The 24,028-nt window shown below is 40.7% G+C and overlaps 1 pseudogene; it reads right to left on the bottom strand.

The window, feature by feature from the left end:
* Window positions 1-4,660: 4,660 nt before the first annotated feature.
* Window positions 4,661-24,028, bottom strand: part of LOC147342109 (pregnancy-associated glycoprotein 1-like) — a 38,582-nt pseudogene continuing 19,214 nt past the window's right edge.

The raw sequence follows: 24,028 nt of genomic DNA, 5'->3' as shown, positions 1-24,028 counted from the left end.
TCCTCCATACTTTGGCCAATTTATGGAAAGAACTGACTCATTAGAAAAGACCTTTATGCAGGGAAAGATTAAGGGCAAAAGGCAAAGGGGAAGACAGAAGATGAAATTGTTGGGTGGCATCACTGACTTGATGAATATGAGTTTGATCAAGTTCTGGGAGTTGATGATAGACAGGGAAACCTGGAAAGCTGCACCCCATGATATAGCAAAGAGTTGGACATGACTGAGAGATTTAACTGAACTGAGGACATCAGAGAGCATGCAGAAGTCTTTGGGGTCCTGTCAAGCCTGTGGCTCTGGTGGGAGTGGTGAAAGATTTAGGTGGAAGGGGAGGCTTCCCGTCCTCTGGTGCAGGTCCTTGAATCCAAGGCAAGGAGCACAAGATTTTGAATGTATTACCAAATATTGTTTTCTAAAAAAACAAAAAACTGTTTTCTGCAGGAGTGAGAACTTTGACTGAGTCTATTCTCTAGATTTTACTGAGGGATGTGGAAGGGATCTGGAGTGGGCTGAGTCTGCTAAAGTTAGATGACCAGCTACTGGAGGGCTAGGCTTATGGTAGACTTTCTGCACTAGGTGAAAAACAAATCCAGTGAAAAAGTGTCCCTTCTGCAGTGTACATGCCAATGTATCACATTGTTTCAGCAGATCATTTCAATGGTGTTTTGGGGCAAGCAAGAAATGCATGATGGGTGGTTGGCTTTTGTCAATTCTTGTAGGTAGTTCGATGACTAAATATATGGTTACTTAATTGCATGGTTGGAATTATGCTTGGGAAAGAAAACTAGATGAGGTCCAGACATATTTCGACATTGAACAGCAAGCATAGGAAGGTTACTAAGGCAACTATAGGTAATTTAAACATGAGGGGCCAAATGGAGAAAGATTCATTTAACGGGCTGAGATTGAACCATACAGGTTGCCATAGTTGTTGCTATGACAAGTACCCATAACAGCTACTTGTTGCTAAGCTGGAGATGTAGGAAACTTGACTAGAGGCCAAGAACCTGTACAATTTTCTTTGCAGTGTGATTTCAGGGGAGAAGTAGTTGACAAGGAAAGGCTGACTGGTAAGGCTGAGGAAGGGAATAATCTGAGCCAGTAATCATTACTGCTTCTGAGAGCCCAGAAAACAGAAGCATCCACTCAGATTTCTGGGCCAGTGTTCAGAAATAGATGTCATTTGGCTTGAATCAATATTTAGCCTTGGGAATGGCAGCCATAACCTCTAAACAGATTTCCTTCTCCCAAGGTGGCAGAATAATTCATATTTGTTCCAGACTCAGGAACCCAGAAAGACCTCTCAGGGCTACTTGCTCTTTGCAGGCACACACGCAATCTAGAAAGTGGAATTGTCATCATGGTGCCCATTTTTCAGATGAGAAAACTGAGGTTAAGACTTGGTCAAGCTCACAGCTAAGCATGTGAAAAGCCAAGCACAAACCCAGGGTAACAGTCCTCAAATTGTGTGTTTTTGCTCCAGGCCTATTGGGAGTGGTGGGTGGTGATCTGGAAGCAATGCTTAGGCAGAAGAAAACAATATTCACGTTTAAATTGAAGAAAGTAAGGAAAACCACTAGAATATTCAGCTACGACCTAAATCAAATCCCTTATGATTATATAGTGGAGATGAAAAGTAGATTCAAGGAATTAGGTCTGTTAGCCTGAAGAACTATGGATGGAGGTTTGTAACATTGTATGGGAAGTGGTCATCAAAACCATCTTCAAGAAAAACAAATGTGACAAGGCAACGTGGTTGCCTGAGGAGGCCTTAAAAACAGCTGAGAAAATAAGAGAAGTGAAAGACAAAGGAGAATGGGAAAGATATACCCAATTGAATGCAGACTTCCAGAGAATAGCAAGGAGAGATAAGAAAGACCTCATAAGTGAATAGTGCAAGAATTAGAGGAAAAGAACAGAATTGTAAAGAGTATAGATCTCTTCAAGAAAAGTGGAGATACAAGAAGAACACTTCATGCAAAGATGGGCACAATAAAGGAGAGAAAAGTCAAAGACCTAACAGAAGCAGATGAGATTAAGAAGAGGTGACAAGAATGCATGGAAGAACTATACAAAAATGGTCATAATGACCGGGATAGGTATGATGCTGAGGTCACTCACATAAAGCCGGATATGCTGGAGTATGAAGTCAAGTGGGCTTTAGGAAGCATCACTACAAGAAAAGCTAGGGAAGGTGATGGAATTACAGCTGAGCTGTTTAAAAATCCTAAAGAATGAGGCTGTCAAAGTGCTGCATTCAATATGTCAGCAAATTTGGAAAGCTCTGCAGTGCCCACAGTGCTGGAAAATGTCAATATTCATTCTAGTCCAAACGAAAGGCAATTCCAAAGAATGTTCAACCTATCATGCCATTGTGCTCATCTCACTTGCTAGCAAGGTAATGTTTAAATTCCTTCAAGCTAAGTTTCAACAGTTCATGAACTGAGAATTTCCAGATATACAAACTGGTTTGAGGAAGCAGATATCAAATTGCCAACATCCATTGGATCATAAAGAAAGCAAAGGAATCTCAGAAAAAAACATTTCCATCTGCTTCACTGACTATGCTAAAGACTTTCACTGTGTGGACCACAACAAACTGTGGAAAATTCTTAAGGAATGGGAGTACCAGATCAACTTACCTTTTTCCTAACAAGTCTGTATGTAGGTCAAAAAGCAGCAGATAGAATCAGACATGGAACAACTGAAAGATTTAAAATTGGGAAAGGAGAATGACAAGGTATACATTGTCACTCTGCTTATTTAACTTATATGTAGGATACATCTTTCAATATGCTGGTCTGGATAAATGCCAAGCTAGAATCAAGATTGCTGGGAGAAGTATCAATATCCACAGATACGAAGATAATACTACCTTAATAGCAGAAAACAAAAAAGAGCTAAAGAGCCTCTCAATGAGAAGAGGAGATGAAAAACTACCTTAAACTCAATATTCAAAAAACTATTCACAAAAATATTGTCAACATTCATGACATCCAGTCCCATCACTTCATAGCATATAGATGAGGGAAAAGTGGAAAAAGTGGCAGATTTTATTTTCTTGAGCTCCAAAATCACTATGGACCTTGACTGCAGCCACAAAATTAAAAGACACTTGCTGCTTGGAAGGAATAAAGGCTATGAAAAACCTGCACAGCGTATTAAAAAGCAGAGACTCACTTTGCTATAGAGGTCTGTAGTGTCAAAGCTATGATTTTTCCAGAAATCAGGTACAGGCATGATATCTGTAAGAAACAGTGAATGCTAAAGCACTGAGCTTTTGAACTGTGGTGCTTGAGAAGATTCTTGAGAGTCCCTTATACAACAAGGAGATCAAACCAGTCAATCTGAAAGGAAATTAACTTCTGACCCCTGCTGTCTCAGCTGAGGCATCTACTGAGGGCCTCCAGGTGGAAAGAACGGATGGTTCCACTGCAAAAGTGCCTGATCATGGCAGCTCCAAGCAAACAGTTTGTATCCCCACCCATGGAGAAACTCAGAAAGACTGAAGGCTCTGAGTACCCTGAGTCTCCTGATACAGGCGTTGCATTCTCCCCAGCAGCACTGGAGGCCAAGCAAGGGGCATTCTAGGCCCTGGAGAAGGGGGGTGTCTCAGGGGTCCACTGGGGCCACCAGTTACCAAGTAGGACTGGAAAGGACAGAGCAGGCATACGTGGCAGAGAGCTGGTGACAGGGGTGTGGAAACAAGATGGAACCAGCTCTGCATGAAGTACCTCACCCAAACTCCCCTGGAGGACAAGCCCAGTGATAAGATCATTTGAGATGGGATGAAGACAGTCTATTTCATTACCCCTCATAATTCCTCTGAATGAGGAGGTGGTGGAGTTTGTGGGTCATCACAAACTCTTCCATGGCCTAGACCATCTCCCAGTCACTATCCTTGGGGCTGCCTCTCCCCAGCTTCAGTCATGTAGTTCTGGAAGAAACTGACAATCATGTGTGCTGCTGGGTCAGGGCCACACGACCATGTAAAGCAATCATAGGACAGCATGGCCCTGCCAGGATGGCTGATCTAGGATTGTACACATGATCTGAGGTGGGTCATTCAGAGAACACCCTTGAACTCTGATGTCTTCAATCTTTTCTTTCCTTATTGGAGATTCCTTCAGGATATAAAACCCTAGGGCAGGTAGCTTGGACTCCCTCACTAGGTGTAGAAGCCTTAAGGAAGAAAGTTGTCAGGCTAAGACCATCAAAGAAGAGGGAATGAAAGTGTGAGGGTGTGGAATAGAGACCTGATGACTTCAGATTTCTTGGGTCCAGTCACTGAGATCTTTGTATTTGCTCTGATTCTTGTGTCCTGGATTCCCAGAATCATTTAAATGAGTCTCCCATTTCCTGGAAGCCAGTTGGAAGTGGGCTCCTCTCAACTGTGATTCAGACTTGGTTCTGGATCCTTCCCAAACATTGTACACCTCCCAGACACAAACAGAGGCACCTATTTGTTTCAGCACCATTACAAGTAAAACATTTTATTCTTTATTGAAAATAGGGTGTTCAGACCACAAAATACAGTTCACCAGCATCCTGGGCAGGAGTACCCGAAGTGTGATTTAGTGTTTGCTTGGAGCGGCCTTACCGATTCCTGAACCACTCCAAGCATTTATACTGCCTGTGCCAGGCCAACCCTGTCATTTCCTCAATTCAGGACTGAGAAATACAGCCTCAGGAAGTCGTCACCCAGCATCCAGGTCTCTCTAGATGTCTTCACTGTGTTCTCTATAAAGGTGGTATAGCAGTGGCCTCTAGAATCCTGGGGGAGTCAGAGACACACACCAGTCAGCCTGAGCCCTTACGTGCGACTCCCACAAATATCCAGACCAAGCACAATTCTTGGTTTTATTTCCTCTTTTGGTAAGTATCAAGGGATTTTCTCCTTAGCAGGGGATATGAGAGTTCATCCACAACTGAAGGGGCCAAGATATGTGGTTGCCATGAGGAAGGGTGTGGGGGAGAGGAGGACTGGGAGTTGTGGATACAGAGGAATGATAAACCACAAAGTCTTACTGTAGAGCATAAAGAAATATATTAAATATCCAGTGATAAACCACATGAAAAAGTATAAGAAAAAGAATATATATTTCTGTATGTGTATAACTGAGACACATTGCTGTGCAGCAGATCTTAACGCAACCCTGAAGATTAGCCACACTTCAATAAACATTTTAGAAAAGAAAAAGTGTCCATAGTTGTACTCTCTCCCTATTTATTTCCTTCTGACTCCTGCTCCTTGGTTTCTCTGCAGAGAATTCTGGTTCTCCTCCTGCATCCCCACAATTTGTACTTAATTAAAAAACTCTATTTTGTATTGGAGTATAGCTGATTAACAATATTCTGAATTTCAGGGGAACAGTAAACGTACTCAACTATATACATCCATGTATCCTGGTTGCAAAAATACCCCTCCCATCTGGGTTGTCATATAATTAACTGGAGTTCCCTGTTCTACACAGTAACCCTTTGTTGGTTATCCATCTTAAATAGAACAGTGCCCACAACACATTTTTGAAGATTTAACTTAGAAATTCTGGGAAGCCTCCTTTGGCCCACACTCACCCTCTTTGGCCACTCCAGGCTTGGTTGGGTAATGTACTCTGGTTTTCCAACCCCACCGGACAGTCCGTAGCCCTCATCACCCTGAGTAAGTCCCCAGTGCCCCAGTGCAGAGCACCTTGGGATGCCATTTGCATGGAATCCAGTGCAGTTTTGCCCAGAATCAAGCGACCCTCCATATGGCTCCATGAGTTTACAGTTTTAGAATTCCTGAAATTCCCTCCCTTCCTCAAAGTCTTCTTTGAGCCCATCGGCCAGCTCTGAACTCCCCTAGATAGCTGACATGAATTCTCCACCCTATGCTGGGGCTGAACAATCACTGTGTACACTTTATTCACATTAGCATCCAGCCTTCCCACAGAGGGGTCAGGTATCCTAACTCATAAAGGGGGCACCCAGCCAGAGCTAGGGGAAGATGCATCCGAGAATGAGAGTGACTGTGTAATTTATCATCCAAACCAGGAAAACTGCGAGAAGGGAAGGGAGACTGTTAATCCCTATAGTGGGACAGCACACTGGGAGTATCCCCAGCCATTCTCCTTGTCACATGACTTATTTCAAAGACTGCTAGAGCTGACCTCCAGTGTTCATCCATCTGAGGGTTCAGATTGAACTGAAGCTCTTTGAACAATGAGGAACTGAGTGATCCCATCTCCTATTGATTCCCACCATGTCAGCATGGTGTGGTGTCTCCACATTTATTTCAAGATGATCAGTGTCCCAGATGGCTCTTTACTCTCAAGTGGTTCCTATTGTCAGAGTCTGGCCAGCCCCAGGGCTCAGCAGCATCTGCAATAGTGTGAGATGGCCTGCAGAGGGCACCCTCTTCCACGTAGCAGCCCAAGGGTTCTGCAAGTTCCTATTTGAGAACCACGCCTCAGGGTCCTCTCCTCACCTTGAGGATGTAAGCTTGAGCTGGGACTGGGTAGTTGATGCCATTAATCGTGAAGATAATAGAGGGCAGGATACTGACCATAAAACATGAAACAGTGCTATTAGAGACAGAGAGAGAGAGAGGTTGGCACTGGAGATCCTTCTTGTGCATGGAGACTGGGAGTGACCCTGGGGCATGACCCTTCACCTCGGAATCCCTTGGCGTGGCACCAATGAGTTTCTGGATGTTATTGACCAGTCTTCTTGGGCCAAAGGTCAGTGATGTCTCAGTATCCACGAAGGGCTCACAGCCACCAGAACAAGCAATAACCTTTCTTTTCATGGAGATGCTGAGAGACAGTGTGACTGAGAAGGATCAAGGTCACTCTGAGTCTCCCTAGAGCTTGCCCTTTCCTGACTGTCTTCTAAACAGCCCTTTGTCTCTTGCCCTCTTTTCCTTTGCTTGTGACACGGCACCTTCCTTGACATTCTTGAATGCAGTACTTGAATACACCAGGCTTTTTTGCACCTTGACACAAGCTGGTCTTCCTTCCTAGAGGAGGCCCCTCCCCTTTGACTAGCAAATTTCTTCTCATCTTCCAGATTTCAGCTAATTGTCATGGTTTCAGGGAAGTCTTTCCCCTGCTGTTTATCAGTCTCCTTTCTTGACAGTCTCTGTAGACACTTCCTCATGTCTAGCATGTACCAAAGTCACAATTCACTATGTGTGTGTCTCATTTCCTGTGCATCTGCCTTCTTAATGTAAGGGCAAGTTTTACCTCATTGCTTCCTTAAAGTGCCTGGCACACAGTGGATTCCCAATGCTTGTCTGTATAGTGAGTGAATGAAGACTGTGAGAATAATGAATGAGAAACATCCATAGAGCTGTATCTGATTGGGAACACATAATGGGTTAATCGCAGGGTGAAGATGGAGATTCACGAGGGCAGCTGATTCTCATAGTGGTGGGAGAGAGGGCCTCCTCTGGGAGAGGGTGTCTGCCAGCACTGCTCCTACAACCAGCTCAGACCCTGAGACCCCGGCCAGGAAATACATGACTAGCCCACAGAAACTCCAAAGGACGGGTCAGCTTTTGTCTGAGGGTATTACACAGAATTCTATCAATTATGCCTCTTGTCCTCAGGCCACTCCTGGATTCCACCTTCCTGATTCTCTGTTATAGCCCCTGCCCCACTGTGTGCCCATGAACTTGACGTGTCTTTTTTTATTAGTTGCTTTCACATCTTAAGACTCCAGCAAATCTCTATACACTTCTCAGTAGTTGCTCCCTTAGGAGACCAGTTCTCACGATTTGCTCAGGACTTTGCCTGTTTTTAAACTGACATTTATCTGTACTGAGAACTTCCTTGGTCCCAGGTAGCCCCGGACAGTTGGTCATCTTATACCTCTGTTCAGGATGGAGAAATTCTCCCTGATTCTCTGTTCACCACACTGTAGAATCCTCTAACCATGATCCACGCCTCACAGGGCAGTGAGTGAAGCCCTCTCCCAGCTGCACAGACCTCTCCGGACCCTTTTAGGACCCTAGTCAGAGAGCTGATCAGAAGGCCTGGGGATTATGAACGCATGGGTTGCTTGTGTATCTATGTGCTTGTGTGTTTGTTTGTATGTGTGTTTGTGTGTGTCTGTGTGTGCTTGTGTGTCTCTGACTAGCTATGCATGTTTTTATGTGTCTCTGTGTAAGAAGGCAATGGCAACCCACTCCAGTACTCTTGCCTGGCAAATCCCATGGACGGAGGAGCCCGGGAGGCTGCCGTCCATGGGGTAGCTAGGAGTTGGACACTACTGAGCGAATTCACTCTCACTTTTCACTTTCATGCACTGGAGAAGAAAATGGCAACCCACCCCAGTGTTCTTGCCTGAAGAATCTCAGGGACGGGGGAGTCTGGTGGCTGCCGTCTATGGGGTCACACAGAGTCAGACACGACCGAAGCATCTGCGACTGGCGTGCTAATCACAGGCGGCTGCGACCGGCGCGCTAAGCACGGCCAAGAGGAGTTACCCCACGTCTGAGGTCAGGGGCAGCGTCCGAGAGTACCAGACTGCGACGGTGCAGGAATGGCTGAGAAGAGCTACCCTGCATCCGAGGTCAGGGGGGGCAGCCGAGAGGAGATACCCAGCATCCAAGGTCAGGGGTGGCAGGTGGGGGAGCTACCCCACGTCCCCACGCCCGAGGCCAGGGGCGATGGCTGGGAGGACGAACCCCACATCCAGGAAGCTGTGGCTGCACCAGCACAGGAGGGCCTAGAGGAGCTATCCCACGTTGAAGGTCAGGAAGGGCAGTGGTGAGGAGATAACCCTCATCCAAGGTAAGGAGCAATGTCTGCGCTTTGCTGGAGCAGCCATGAAGAGATATCCCACGCCCAAGGTAAGAGAAACCCAAGTTAGACGGTAGGTGTTGCAAGAGGGCATCAGAGGGCAAACACACTGAAACCATACTCACAGAAAACTAGTCAATCTAATCACACTAGGACCACAGCCTTGTCTAACTCAATGAAACTAAGCCATGCCCGTGGGGCAACCCAAGATGTGCGGGTCATGGTGGAGAGATCTGACAGAATGTGCTCCCCTGGGGAAGGGAATGGCAAACCACTTCAGTATTCTTGCCTTGAGAACCCCATAAACGGTATGAAAAGACAAAATGATAGGATACTGAAAGAGGAACTCCCCAGGTTAGTATGTGCCCAATAGGCTACTGGAGATCAGAGGAGAAATAACTCCAGAAAGAATGAAGGGATGGAGCCAAAGCAAAAACAATACCCAGCCGTGGATGTGACTGGTGATTAAAGCAAAGTCCAATGCTGTAAAGAGAAATTATGCATAGGAATCTGGAATGTCAGATCCATGAATCAAGGCAAATTGGAAGTGGTCAAACAGGAGATGGCAAGAGTGAACGTCAACATTCTAGGAACCAGCAACTAAAATGGACTGGAATGGATGAATTTAACTCATATGACCATTATATCTACTACTGCGGGCAGGAATCCATCAGAAGAAATGGAGTAGCCATCATGATCAACAAAAGAGTCCGAAATGCAGTACTTGGATACAATCTCAAAAACGACAGAATGATCTCTGTTCGTTTCCAAGGCAAACCATTCAATATCACAGTAATCCAAGTCTATGCCCCAACCAGTAATGCTGAAGAAGCTGAAGTTGAATGGTTCTGTGAAGACCTACAAGACCTTTGAGAACTAACAACCAAAAAAGATATCCTTTTCATTATAGGGACTGGAATGCAAAAGCAGGAGGTCAAGAAACACCTGGAGTAACAGGCAATTTGGCCTTGGAATACAGAATGAAGCAGGGCAAAGACTAATAGAGTATTGCCAAGAAAAATGCACTGGTCATATAAAACACCATCTTCCAACAACACAAGAGAAGACTATACACATGGACATCACTAGATGGTCAACACTGAAATCAGATTGATTATATCTTTGCAGCCAAAGATGGAGAAGCTCTACACAGTCAACAAAAACAAGACAAGGACCTGACTGTGGCTCAGATAAGGAACTCCTTATTGCCAAATTCAGACTTAAATTGAAGAAAGTAGGGAAAACCACTAGACCATTCAAGTATGACCTAAATCAAATCCCTTATGATTATACAGTGGAAGTGAGAAATAGATTTAAGGGACTAGATCTGATAGACAGAGTGCCTGATGAATTATGGATGGAGGTTCTTGACATCGAACAGGAGACAAGGATCAAGACCATCCACATGGAAAAGAAATGCAAAAAAGCAAAATGGCTGTCTGAGGATGCCTTACAGATACCTGTGAAAAGAAGAGAAGTGAAAAGCAAAGGAGAAAAGGAAAGATATAAGCATCTGAATGCAGAGTTCCAAAGAATAGCAAGAAGAGATAAGAAAGCCTTCCTCAGCGATCAATGCAAAGAAATAGAGGCAAACAACAGAATGGGAAAGACTAGAGATCTCTTCAAGAAAATTAGAGATACCAAGCGAATATTTCATGCAAAGATGGACTCTATAAAGGACAGAAATGGCATAGACCTCAGAGAAGCAGAAGATATTAAGAAGAGGTGGCAAGGATACACAGAAGAACTGTACAAAAAGGATCTTCATGACCCAGATAATCACGATGGTGTGATCACTGACCTAGAGCCAGACATCCTGGAATGTAAAGTCAAGTGGGTCTTAGGAAGCATCACTATGAACAAAGCTAGTGGAAGTGATGGAATTCCAGTTGAGCTATTTCAAATCCTGAAAGATGATGCTGTGCAAGTGCTGTACTCAATATGCTAGCAAATTTGGAAAACTCAGCAGTGGCCACAGGACTGGAAAATGTTCATTTTCATTCCAATCTCAAATAAAGGTAATGCCAAAGAATGCTCCAACTACTGCACAATTGCACTCATCTCACACGCTAGTAAAGTAATGTTCAAAATTCTCCAAGCCAGGCTTCAGCAATACGTGAACCATGAACTTCCAGATCTTCAAGCTGGTTTTAGAAAAGGCAGAGAAACCAGAGATCAAATTGCCAACATCTGCTGGATCATGGAAAAAGCAAGAGAATTCCAGAAAAAAATCTATTTCTGCTTTATTGACTATGTCAAAGCCTTTGACTCTATGGATCACAATAAACTGTGGAAAATTTTGAAAGAGATGGGAATACCAGATCACCTGACCTGCCTCTTGAGAAACCTATATGCAAGTCCAGAAGCAACAGTTAGAACTGGACATGGAACAACAGACTGTTTCTAAATAGGAAAAGGAGTACATAAAGTCTATATGTTTTCACCCTGCTTATTTAACTTCTATGCAGAGTACATCATGAGAAACGCTGGGCTGGAAGAAGCACAGCTGGAATCAAGATGGCCAGGAGAAATATCCATAACCTCAGATATGCAGTAACACCACCCTTATGGCAGAATGTGAAGAGGAACTAAAAAGCCTCTTGATGAAATTGAAAGTGGAGAGTGAAAAAGTTGGCGTAAAGCTCAACATTCAGAAAACGAAGATCATGGCATCTGGTCCTATCACTTCACGGGAAATAGATGGGGAAACATTAGAAACAGTGTCAGACTTCATTTACGGGGCTCCAAAATCACTGCAGATGGTGACTGCAGCCACGAAATTAAAAGAGGCTTACTCCTTGGAAGAAAAGTTATGACCAACCTAGATAGCATATTCAAAAGCAGAGACATTACTTTGCCAACAAAGGTCCGTCTAGTCAAGGCTATGGTTTTTTCCAGTGGTCATGTATGGATGTGAGGGTTGGACTGTGAAGAAGGCTGAGAGCTAAAGAATTGATGCTTTTGAACTGTGGTGTTGGAGAAGACTCTTGAGCATCCCTTGGACTGCAAGGAAATCCGACTAGTCCATCCTAAAGGAGATCAGTCCTGGGATTTCTTTGGAAGGAATGATGCTAAAGCTGAAACTCCAGTACTTTATCCACCTCACCTCATGTGAAGAGTTAACTTATTGGAAAAGATTCTGATTCTGGGAGGGACTGGGGGCAGGAGGAGAAGGGGACAGGGGATGAGATGTCTGGATGGCATCACTGACTCGATGGAGGTGAGTCTGAGTGAACTCTGGGAGCTGGTGATGGACAGGAAGGCCTGGCATGCTGTGATTCATGGGGTCACAAAGAGTCAGACACGACTGAGTGGCTGAACGGAACTGAAGATTCCATTGTGTGTATGTACTACAGCTTTCTTATCCATTCATCTGCTGATGGTCATCTAAGTTGCTTTCATGTCCTGGATATTATAAACATTGCTGCAATGAACATTGGGATACACGAGTCTCTTTCAATTCTGGTTTCCTCAGTGTGTATGCCCAGCAGTGGGATTGTTGGGTCATATGGCAATTGTAGTTCCAGTTTTTTAAGGAATCTCCACACTGTTCTCCATTGTGGCTGTACTAGTGTGCATTCCCCCCAACAGTGTAAGAGGGTTCCCTTTTCTCCACACCCTCTCCAGCATTTATTGTTTGTAGAGTTTTGGACAGCAGCCATTCTGACTGGCATGAAATGGTACCTCACTGTGTTTTTGGTTTGCATTTCTCTGATAATGAGCCATGTTGACCAACTTTTCATGTGTTTGTTAGCCATCTGTATGTCTTCTTTGGAGAAATGTCTGTTTAGTTCTTTGGCCCATTTTTTAATTGAATAGTTTATTTTTCTGGAATTGAGCTTCAGGAGTTGCTTGTATATTTTTGAGATTAATTCTTTGTCAATTGCTTCATTTACTATTATTTTCTCCCAATCTGAAGGCTGTCTTTTCACCTTGCTTATAGTTTCCTTCATTATGCAAAAGCTTTTAAGTTTAATTAGGTCCCATTTGTTTCTTTTTGTTTTATTTCCAATACTCTGGGAGTTGGGTCATAGAGGATCCTGCTGTGATTTATGTCAGAGAGTGTTTTGCCTATGTTTTCCTATAGGAGTTTTACAGTTTCTGGTCTTATGTTTGGATCTTTAATCCATTTTGAGTTTATTTTTGTGTACGGTGTTAGAATGTGTTGTAGTCTCAGTTTTACAAGTGGTTGACCAGTTTTCCCAGCAACACTTGTTAAAAAGATTGACTTTACTCCATTGTGTATTCTTGCCTCCTTTGTCAATGATAAAGGTGTCCATAGGTGAGTGGATTTATCTCTTGCCTTTCTATTTTGTTTCACTGATATATTTCTTTCTTTATTCCAGTACCATAATGTCTTGATGACTGTAGCTTTGTGGTAGAGTCTGAATTCAGGCAGGTTAATTCCTCCAGTTCCATTCTTCTTTCTCAAGATTGCTTTGGCTCTTCGAGGTTTTTGTATTTCCATACAAATTTTGAAATTATTTGTTCTAGTTCTGTGAAAAATACCATTGGTAGCTTGATAGGGATTGCATGAAATCTATAGATTGCTTTGGGTAGAATACTCATTTTCACTATATTGATTCTTCTGATCCATGAACACAGTATATTTCTCCATCTATTAGTGTGCTCTTTGATTTCTTTCACCATTGTTTTATAGTTTTCTATATATACAGCTTCTGTTTTTTAGATAGATATATTCCTATGTATTTTATTCTTTTCATTGCAATGGTGAATGGAATTGTTTCCTCAATTTCTGTTCTATTTTCTCATTATTTGTGTATAGGAATGAAAGGGATTTCTGTGTGTTGATTTTATATCCTGCAACTTTACTATATGCATTGATTAGCTCTAGTAATTTTCTGATGGAGTCTTTAGGGTTTTCTATGTAGAGGATCATGTCATCTGCAAACAGTGAGAATTTTACTTCTTCTTTTCCAGTCTGGATTCCTTTTATTTATTTTTCTGCTCTGATTGCTGTGGCCAAAACTTCTAAAACTATGTTGAATAGTAATGATGAGAGGGGGCACCCTTGTCTTATTCCTGACTTAGGGAAAATGCTTTCAATGTTTCACCATTGAGAATAATGTTTGCTGTGGGTTTGTCATATATAGTTTTGATTATGTTGAGGTATGTTCCTTCTAGTCCTGCTTTCTGGAGGGTTTTATCATAAATGGTTGTTGAATTTTTAAAAAGGCTTTCTCTGCATCTATTGAGATAATCATATGGTTCTTATCTTTCAGTTTGTTAATGTGGTGTATTACATTGATTGATTTGTGAATATTGAAGAATCCTTGCATCCCTGAGATAAAGGCCACTTGGTCATGATGTATGATCTTTTTAATATGTTGTAGGATTCTGTTTGCTAGAACTTTGTTAAGGATTTTTGCATCTATGTTCATCAGTGATATTGGCCTATATATGGCATCTTTGTCTGGTTTTGTATTAGGGTGATGGTGGCCTCACAGAATGAGTTTGGCAGTTTTTTTTCATCTGCAATTTTCTGGACGAGTTTAAGTAGGATAAGTGTTAGCTCTTCTATAAATATTTGGTAGAATTCAGCTGTGAAGCTGTCTCGTCCTGGGCTTTTGTTTGCTGAAAGATTTCTGATTACAGTTTCAGTTTCTGTGCTGGGTCTGTTAAGCTGTTCTATTTCTTCCTGATTCAGTTTTGGAAAGTTATACTTTTCTAAGAATTTGTCCGTTTCTTCAAGTTGTCTATTTTATTGTTGCTGATAGTTGTATAGTTGCTGATAGAAGTCTCTTATGATCCTTTGTATTTCTGTGTTGTCTGTTGTGATCTCTCCATTTTCATTTCTAATTTTGTTGATTCGATTCTTCTCCCTTTGTTTATTGATGAGTCTGTCTAATGGTTTGTCAATTTTATTTATCCTCTTAAAGAACCAGCTTTTGACTTTGTTGATTTTTCTTATGGTCTCCTTTGTTTCTTCTACATTTATCTATGCCCTAATTTTTAAGTTTTCTTTCCTTCTACTAACCCTGGGGTTCTTCATTTCTTCCTTTTCTAGGCGCTTTAGGTGTAGATTTATGTTATTTACTTGAATTTTTTCTTGTTTCATGAGGTAAGCCTGTATTGCTATGAACCTTCCCCTTAACCCTGCTTTTACAGTGTCCCATAGTTTTGGGGTTGTTGTGTTTTCATTTGTATTCCTTTCTACGCATTTTTTTATTTCCTTTTTTATTTTTTCTCTGAATTGTTGGTTATTCATCCGGATGTTGTTCAGCCTCCATATGTTGAAATTTTTAATAGTTTTTCTCCTGTAATTGACATCTAATCTTACTGCATTGTGGCCAGAAAAGATACTTGGGATTATTTCAATTATTCTAAATTTGCCAAGGCTAGATTTATGACCCAGGATGTGATCTATCCTGGAGATAGATGTGCACCTGCAAAAAAGGTGAAATTCATTGTTTTGGGGTGAAATGTCCTATAGATATCAATTAGGCCTAATTGGGCTATGGTATCATTTAAAGTTTGTGTTTCCTTGTTATTTCCATGTTTAGTTGATCTATCCATAGGTGTGAGTGGGATATAAAAGTTTCCCACAATTCTTGTTTATTGTTTTTTTCCCTATACATATATATTTTTTTTTTTTTTTTAATTTTGGCTGCACTAGGTCCTCATTGCTGCTCAGGACTTCTCTATTTGCAGCGAGCTGGGGCTACTCTGTAATTTCACTACACTGGCTTTTAAATCCTGTGTTTCTCTTGATGCAGATCACAGGCTCTAGGGCATTCAGTCTCAGTAGTTGTGGCCTGCCAGTTTAGTTGCCCTGGGGCATTTGAAATTTTCCCAAGCCAGGTCTCTAACACATATCTTAAGCACTGGATCAAAAGGGAAAACACTCTGGAAGGAATTTGAAATACATCACTTTTGCATGAAACTTGGCACCATGGCCTATTTTTAAGGAGACCAATAGAGCATAGTCCGCTACTTCAAGCAACTTCCTGGGACCAGGACTGATTTAGGTTTCCCTCCCAAATGTCCCTACAGCATCTTGAAGCTGTCCCCACCATGCCACTTTGTTCTTGCTTGAGTTTCTGAAACCCACACTAGATCACAGCTTCCAGAGGGTAGGGCTTCACTTGACTCACTTGTAAGTATACGTCAGTAGATCTTGTCTCATTATACCAGACTCTAATGTCAAGACAAGGCTAACACAAAGATCAGTTATACTATTATGAGTGTTAGATTACTGGTTCAACTACTGTAATCGAACCTTAAATGACATTGTCTTAAATACAATGCAATTTCAATTCTCTTTCATATAATATTAGTGCAGGTCTCTCCACAGGAATGAAGACCCACTTCTTTCTTGTCACAGCTTCCACCTGTGCTACTTACGTCTGGTCTAATATGGCTGTTCCAGCTCCTGTCATTATATCTGCATTTCAGCTTATTGGACAGGAAAATAATACTTCCATTTGGAAGTGACATATCACCTCTACTCAAATCCCACTGGCTGAGGTATCTTCCATGGTCATGGCAAATCTTGGAGTGGTAGGTCCACAGCTGGGCAGAGGAATGTGATCCTACTACAGAACATTCATGTTGAGTAAAAAAGGCCACTACCCTTCATTCATGTCCCTGTAATTCATTCTTCTTTGGTTCTCCCCACACAGCTTTAACCCTGTTTTGGTCTGCAATATGGATATGGATGAGGTTATAAGAGAGAAATGGCCCAGGCTGTACAAATATGAAGAAAATAAGAAAGGAAAGAAAATAAGAAAGTATAAAAATGCAAAATCTATAGGAAAGTATGCTTATAATCATAATTTTGCAGTTATACAATTTAGGTATACCTGTCATTGGTGAATCAATTTATAAAATAAAAAATAAGAGAAATGTAAAATTTAAATATATTCACTAAACCCAACAAAATAATAAGGCTATATCACATTAAACACATAGTAGTATCAGGATTAGTTTGGATGCACATTGCAAAAAACTAAAACAACCATAACTTTAGCAAGGTAAAATTGATTTTTCTCTCCTACTGAACCAAAGCTGGAGGTGGCCCAGTGAGATCTTGGGTGGTATCCATTTCCAGCATTACATGATTGTCCAATACAAATGCAGGAGTTCCAGCCATCACAACTAAAATCCAGGGAGCAGTTAGGAAGAAGGTAGGGAAGGGAAGAGACTCATCTCTCAGCTAAATCAGCTCCTTGAAAGCAATCTTCCAAGAAATCCCTCTTATAGGTCTGCTTGCATTTCAGGCACCAGTCATGACCAAAAGCACCGGTGGGTAGGAAATGCAGTCCTGTAGCTACTGGGCTTATGGCTATATAACAAACTATTTTCAGTTTTGAAAGAGAAGCAGAGAATAGATCATTTTGTAGGCAGCCAGCAGAGTCTGCCTTAAAGAACAAACCTTTTCTGAATATATAAGGCTGAACAGCTAGGCACAGTGTGGGAGCCAGGAGGAAGCAGCAGCAATGAGAGACAGTTGGATGGATCTGAACTGTGCTCCAGAAAAAAAAAAAAAAAGCCAGACTGGTCAGTAGAGATCTTTATACATACCACAGGACCCAATTTGTTCTGAAAACTGCTTTTCCAACTCAGGTCACAAATCTCTCTCAATTCTTCAGCTTCTAAACACCTTGACTTTGTTACCTCACATTCTGACCTACCTGTCTCACCTTCCTTACTTTTGTTCACATCACTTCACCACCCAGTCACCAGCATTACAAGATCCAGTACTGAGGAGTTAGCAACACTTTCTAGAAGTGTGTAGAAACACAATGACTATTTCCACTTTAACATTAGTTTCTCCTGATCAAGGTCTTTTGAAGGACTGATATGGCTAGAATTATGGAGATCTCAAGTTTCCTCTAAAATCCCAACCAAGAATGTGACTTCCTTGGACCTAGAGGAGATGCACTCACTTTTGGATCCACAGGTTTTAGCAGGAGAGTAAGTCCCTTGTATATGAACAAGTTACATTTCAAAAGGGTGTTCAAACATCCCAATATGTTCATAAGTCCAGAAAAGTTACTTAGACAGCCAACTAAGACAAATGGCTATATATTACTCTAGTTTATTAGCTTTATGATACTGTTAACACAAATAATACATTAAAAACAAACACAAACAGAAAAAGATACATTTTTAGTCTTGCAGTACCTGGATAGGGCATGGCAACCCACTCCAGTATTCTTGTCTGGACAATCCCCATGGCAAGAGGAGCCTGGCTGACTACAGTCCATATGTTGCCAAAGTTGAACACAGCTGAGCAACTAAGAACACTTTTAAAAATAGAACAGTAGTACCATCTATATTACCACTGCATTTGTGCTTCCTTTCAGACACCGTAGGCTTGAAATAAAAATACCGCACTATTGTACTCCATCAGCTTCCCTGGTAGTTCAGTCGGTAAAGAATCTGCCTGCAGTGCAGGAGACCCGGGGTCAATCCCTTGGTTGGGAAGATCCCCTGCAGAAGGAAATGGCAATGCAGTCCACTATTGTTGCTGGAAAAATCTCATGAACAGTGGAGCTTGGTGGGCTGCAGTCCATGCAGTCGCAAAGAGCCAGGCCTGACTGAGCAACTAACACTTATTGTGCTCCATACAGTTCTGTACAGTAAAGTATACAAAAGCATACCCACTTGTCTGGGATGTGCCCAAGAAAATGTGTGTCAGATCTGTGAACTAACTTATGTGATTGCACATTAAAATGCAGTTTTACATGTTTGAAAGTTTTCAACTTGAAGGTTTGTTTGTAACAGACTTGCTACACAGGTGTTCAGTGAATGTATGTAGTGAATGAACAAGAGAGGAGAGTAAGGAGCTGCCTGTTGTTTCCATTCTTGCATGTATTATGGCCACTCTGAATAGGAATTCCATTGAGCATAACTGAGGCCTGGTGTATGGGAACAATGCTGCAAGTGACAGAGGACCAGGATTCCAGAACGTGGCACAAGAGCCATGGTTGTTTGAAAAGAGCCAGGAGTGCAAATTAGGAGGAAAACAGTTTTCACTGGTTTATGTGAAAGACTTGGCAAATATCATCTGGATTTGTTTGTAGTTATTGAGCTGTCTTTAGAGGAGCAGTCTCTGTTGCTCAGTATGAGCAAAGAGAGGAGAATGAACCATGAAAATCAAACATGTGTCCCAGGTCAAGTATACCTAGTATTGAAGAGATGTAAGTCCTGTCAATTTATCTGCTCCTTCATGGAAAGAATTAAAGTAGTAAAGGAGGGAAGGTCCACACCATGCTAGCACCTTATTCTTCTTCTGTCCAGTGAACATTGATTTCTAATGAAATTTCTTTATAAACAGAGGATCTACTTTCTTTATAAACAGAGGATATATAAACATGTATATATTACATGTTTATCATATGATTGAAGTTTTCTAATTTACTGTTCCATATAAACTTTTGGTGCTGTTCTGTGCCCAGGCACATGGGGCCCTGAAGCCTGGCAGACTCATTTTCGGCTACAGAGTGCAGTGTATGGGGATCTGCTGTCATCTGGGGCCTGCAATTTATTTTCAGTCTGGGTTCACATCTGAGGGGTTAACTCTAGTTGGGTTTAATTCTATCATCTTGCTCTTTATCTTCAGTTTGTCCCATGTTCTTTCTTCCCATGTCTCTTTTTATCCCTGACTTCTTTGTTACTGAGTAGTTTTTATGATTCCCTTTTTCCGACTTTATCACTTTATTAACTGTAACTTTTTTAAAGTAGTTTTAAGATCCATGGTGTGCATCTTTAACTTTCCAGTCTATCATTATTAATTATGATAATTATTAATAATTATTAAATTATATATTTATTTATCATTTCTTTGGCTGTGTTGAGGCTTAGTGTGGCATCCAGGATCTTCCTTGTGGTAGGGACTCTCTATTTGAGGAGGGCAAGCTCAGTACTTGCAGCATATAACCTCTATTTGAGACACGCAGGCCTAATTGCTCAGTGGCATGTGAGATTTGAGCTCTCTGACAAAGAAACAAACCAGCATCCCCTACATTGCAAAACAGATCCTTAACCACTGGACCACTGGGAAAGTCATTATATTTACCTTTTAATATATATTACATGTTTATCATTTGGGGTACTGTTCCTTCCCCCTGTAGATCCAGATTTCCCCTTCCTTTTAAATTTCTTCTGACTTGAGACCTTTTATAAAACATTTATCAGATTGGTCTGTTAGTGGCGATGCAGTCTTGTAGTTGTTGTACATCTGAGAAAGTATTTTATCTTGTTTTTGATATATATTTTTCTTGGGTATAGAATTCTGAGTCAATTATATTTCTCTCAGCACTCTAAGATGTGGTGCCAGTGTCCTCTGGCTAACATTGTTTCATATGCCTAATCTGCTGTCATTCCCAGTTTTTGTTCTGCTGTGTCTGTTTTTCCTTCTGGTTACATTTCTTTGATTGATTGTTTTAGGCAATGAATTATGATGTGCCTTTGTATAGTTGTCATACTTCTTGTCCTTGAGTTAATTGAGCTTCTGTGTTTGTGGGTTTAAAGTTTTCATCATATCTGGAAATTTTTCAGCCAGTACTTATGAAGTTCTTTTCTCTATTCTCTTGTCTCTAACTTCCTGTTGGATTCCATCTACATATATTTTAGTATTTTTAAAGTTGTTTCAAAGTTCTGTGATGGACAATTAATTTCTCCCACATTCTTTCCATTATTATTTTCCATGTGTCTATTTAACATACACAATACTCTTCAGCCTCATGAATATAAGGATTACTATTGTAGTACACAGTTTAATGTCCTTCCCTACTAATTACGTAATATATATTTTTAACTGTGTTTTTACTCGTTGATTTTTCCATTATTATGGATGTTTTCTTGCTTCTTTGCACATCCTGAATTTTTTTATTTTTAAATTTATTCATCTTAATATGAGGATAATTACTTTACAATATACTGATGGAACTAGGACATAACTGCAAGTGACAGAGGACCAAGATTCCAGGACGTGGCACAAGAGCCATGGTTGGTTGAAAAGAGCCAGAAGTGTAAAAGAGGAGGAAACAATTTTTGACTGGTGTATGTGAAAGACTCGGCAAATACCATCCGGATATTTTTGTAGTGATTGAGCATGTTTTTACTGATTGATTTTCCCCTTATTTTGGATATTTTCTTGTTTCTTTGCACATCTGGAATTTTTTTCTTTTTAAATTTATGTATCTTAGTTAGAGGATAATTACTTTACAATATTGTGAAGAAACTAGGACAAATACTTTCACAATTTATATGGAAATTTTAAATTGGATGTTGAATGTGGTCACTTTTACCCTTTGGATACTAGATGTTTTTTAATTATTATAAATTATTCCTGGCACTGTTTGCAAACAGGGTTAATTTCTTGGAAACAGTTGTACTTTTGGAAGGCTTGCTGTTCAGTTTTTTAAGCTGAAATGAGACCAGCCTTTAGACCAGGTTTATTATTCCCCACTAGCAAGGCAATATTGTCTTCAAGGCCCTACTTATGTCATGGGAATTATGAATAATTTCCACTCTGGTGGGTGAGGACACAATTAGATTTGGCTCAATTTGAGGCTCAAGGGTTGTTCCCTATAATTCGAACCAGTACTATTAAGTCTCCACTGAAAACTGCAGGGCTTTCATCTGTACCTTCCCACAGTTCTATCTGTGTAGCTTTCTCCTGTGAACTCTTAACTATGTAGAGTCTCAAATCTCTATTCTTGGGGAGACTGTTTTCTCTGCCTAGATAACCCCTCCATGTATGTGTTGGAAACTATTTCTAGAGTTGGGGCAATTGTAGAACTCACCTTGCTTGCTGCATCCCCACCACCACCACGAATCCATTCTCTGCTGCTAGATGTTTGATGTAAAAACTACCCTTTCGTTTATCTTGTCTATTTTGGAGTTATTTGATCCAGGAGGATAAATGTGTCTTTTGCTCCTCTATGTCTACCAAAATGGAGGTCCCCCTGCAATCAGAACTCGCTGAATGCCTTGTGAATGCTAGGTGCTGAATTCTGTGAATGGGCTCATACTTTACTGGGTATAAGTGTTGGGGCCTTAGGGAGCCCCAGTCTTTCTGGAGAAACATGCCAATTACAAATAGTATTTTCTATGAGGTATGTTCAATTAAGTCCAGTCGCTCAGTCATGTCTGACTATTTGCAACCTCATGGATTGCAGCACGCCAGGCCTCCCTGTCCTTCACCAACTCCAGAAGCTTGCTCAAACTCATGTCCATCAAGTGAGTGATGCCATCCAACCATCTCATCCTCCAATCTTTCCCAGCAACAGGGTCTTTCCTAATGACTCTGTTCTTTACATCAGTTGGCCAAAGTATTGAAGCTTCAGGTTCAGATTCAGTGCTTCCAATGAATACTCATGATTGATTTGCTTTAGCATTGACTGGTTGGATATCCTTGCAGTCCAAGGGATTCTAAGAGTCTTGTCCAAAACCGCAGTTCAAAGCCATCAATTCACTGCTCACCAGTCCTTATGGTGCAACTGTCACATCCATACATGACAACTGGAAAAATCATAGCTTTGATTATACAGAGTAATGTCTCTGCTTTTATTTTTTTTAATTTTATTTTATTTAACTTTACAATATTGTATTGGTTTTGCCATATATCAAAATGTCTCTGCTTTTATTTTTTTTTTTAGTATAGTCAAATTTATTATATTTTGAAAGAATATATTTTATAAGTTGTTTGGAATCTTTTAATATTTTGTTTCCCTGGCTATTTTTATCTTTACAGAGATTTCATTCTAATCCAGTGAACAATCTTAATATTAATTCAAAGAACTATTGTGTTAAACAAAAAAAACTCAACATCCTTTAAAAGGATTATTTTTAGTTAAGGATAACTATCCTTTTTCATTGACAGGGGCATGCCTCCCAAATGTCAGAACCCACTTTGATCTCAGCATATAATCTCAAGCAGTCTCCTACATATAGAAAGTCAATGAAAACTTTCTTCATACTAACAGTAGAAAAATTATTTGCATTAGCTTTGCAAATAGTCTATATTTAAGATTTTTATCTTGACTTATGCATTTAAAAGAAAAGTTTATTAATATTACCTACTTGGTCACAATCATTATGTCATATTATCATCTCTCATTTTGCCATCAATCAAAACAACTAGTATTCATTCTGAAGTTTTTGTAGAAATAACTCTTGATCATAACTAAAAGCAACCAGAACTGAAAGGCAATATACCACAATTACTAATGTAAAACATTTTTTTCCTTATTTTATGGGAAGTATGTGTTCTTTCCAGTTGCCAGATAAGAACTTCATGAAGGAATATAATTTTAAAAATAAAAATAAATGATTTAAGGAAATTGGAAATTTTACTCAAAAGTTCATTTACATAAGGATTAAAATACAAATGAAACAGACTAAGTTTCAAAACATGACATAATGGCAGTGGTTGCTTCATTATGACATCATTGATAAAAATCTCTAATACTTTTATATATCCAGCAATCTTGATTATATCAAATAACCTCTGAATGTCTCTGCTTTTAAAAATCCTGTCTAGGTTTGTCATAGCTTTTCTTCAAACAAGCAAGCATCTTTTACTTTTTTTTATTTTTTTTTAACTTTACAATATTGTATTGGTTTTGCCATATATCAAAATGAATCTTCCACAGGTATACATGTGTTCCCCATCCTGAACCCTCCTCCCTCCTCCCTCCCCATATCATCCCTCTGGGTCGTCCCAGTGCACCAGCCCCAAGCATCCAGTAGTCATAATATGCAGTGATTTTGGAGCCCTTAAAAATAAAGTCTCTCACTGTTTCCATTGTTTCCCCATCTATTTGCCATGAAGTGATGGGACTAGATGCCATAATATTCGTTTTCTGAATGGGTAGTTTAAGCCAGATGTTTCACTCTCCTCTTTCACTTTCATGAAGAGGCTCTTTAGTTCCTCTTAATTTCCTGCCATGAGGGTGGTGTCATCTGCATATCTGATGTTATTGATATTTCTCCCAGAAATCTTGATTCCAGTTTGTGCTTCATCCAGTTGGGCATTTTTCATGATGTACTCTTTATCTAATTTAAGTAATCAGGGTGACAGTATACAACCTTGACATACTCCTTTCCTGATTTGGAACCACTCTATTCCGTGTTCAGTTCTCGCTGTTGCTTCTTGACCTGCATACAGATTTCTCAGAAGGCATATAAGATGGTCTGGTATTTCGATCTCTGTAAGTTTTCCACAGCTTGTTGTAATCCACACAGTCAAAGGCTTTTGCAAAGTCGAT

Source organism: Bos grunniens, chromosome 29 (assembly GCF_055505025.1).
Source record: "Bos grunniens cultivar Pamir isolate PY7600 chromosome 29, Bosgru_T2T1.0, whole genome shotgun sequence".
NCBI classification, from domain to species: domain Eukaryota; kingdom Metazoa; phylum Chordata; class Mammalia; order Artiodactyla; family Bovidae; genus Bos; species Bos grunniens.
The sequence above is the reverse complement of the archived record's forward strand: the minus strand, read 5'-3'. Positions and strand labels throughout refer to the sequence as shown.